At 38.6% G+C, this 1,214-nt stretch overlaps 1 protein-coding gene across 1 annotated transcript in view; it reads left to right on the plus strand.

Annotated features, from left to right (window-relative positions):
* Positions 1-77: 77 nt before the first annotated feature.
* The window catches only part of LOC101855718, a gene marked incomplete in the record, with an annotated part of 35,463 nt that continues 34,326 nt past the window's right edge, over positions 78-1,214 (plus strand). The window contains 2 exon segments of the mRNA XM_013081140.2: positions 78-264; positions 893-960.

The following is a 1,214-nucleotide window of genomic DNA, read 5'->3' on the forward strand; positions in this document are numbered from 1 at the left end:
ACACACACACACACACACACACACACACACACACACACACACACAGACGCACTCACAAACAAGAGGCCACAGTTCTGTATGTGGTCCCCACCATGATTTCTCCCGGCCCGCTGAGTGTAATGAGGAGATCTTTCTTTGGCTTCCAGCCCCGGCGCGCTAATCGTGTTTAAGACCCAGGTCTTACCTCTCTTCTTTCATTGACCACTGTCCACTAGCCCGGCCATTGTGTGTGTCTTCGGGAGTCTGGATTGTCCAGGACAGGAGGTGTGAGAGACAGACGGTGAAATTGTTAGACAGACATTTAATACGGGAGACAGACAGTGAAATTGTTGGACAGACATAATTTAATTCGGGAGACATACACTGAAGTCTATAGACGGACATTTAATTGGTGATTCAGGCATTTTTAACTGGCAAGACAGACTTTTAACCTGTGAGGCAGACATTTAATTCGGGAGACATACAATGAAATCCAATGGCAGACATTTAATTTGTGATACAGACTTTTAACTTGTGAGGCAGACATTTAATTCGGAAGACATATCTGACATTTAGATAATTATATAGACAAACATTTAATTTGTCAGACAGACATTTAACTCCTGATATTTAACATATAAGATTAACACTTAATTTTGGAAACAAAATTTAATTTGTGAGACAGACATTCAAATTGAGATATTTAACTTATGAGATTAACATTTAATTCTGGAGACAAACATTAATTTAATATGTGAGCCAGACATTATATTCTATAGACAGACATTTGACTTGTTAGACAGACATTAAACTCTACAGACATATTTGTGAGACAGACATCACATTCAATAGACAGGCATTTGACGTGTGAGACAGACCTTTACATCGTTCGATATTTTTTGTCTTTGGCTAGTTTCTGGCTCGAGGAATAAAGAATGACAGATTAGAGAGAAAAAGAGATTTCTTACTACCTCCATCAAGGTAAGGATGTTGTTATGGTAGATGTCTGGTGTCTTTACACCTTGTGTCCTTAGTCTCTCTGTGATTATTTATTATTAGTTGTCATATTGATCTTTATGTTTGATAATGTACATGTGTGTGTGTGTGTGTATATATGTTTGTGTGTGTGTATGTACCTACGTGTGTGTGTGTTGGTGCATGCGTGTGTATATATGCACATAATATGTGTGTGTGTGTGTGTGTGTGTGTGTGTGTGTGTGTGTGTGTGTGTGTGT

Source organism: Aplysia californica, unplaced genomic scaffold, assembly GCF_000002075.1.
Source record: "Aplysia californica isolate F4 #8 unplaced genomic scaffold, AplCal3.0 scaffold00117, whole genome shotgun sequence".
Lineage (NCBI taxonomy): Eukaryota > Metazoa > Mollusca > Gastropoda > Aplysiida > Aplysiidae > Aplysia > Aplysia californica.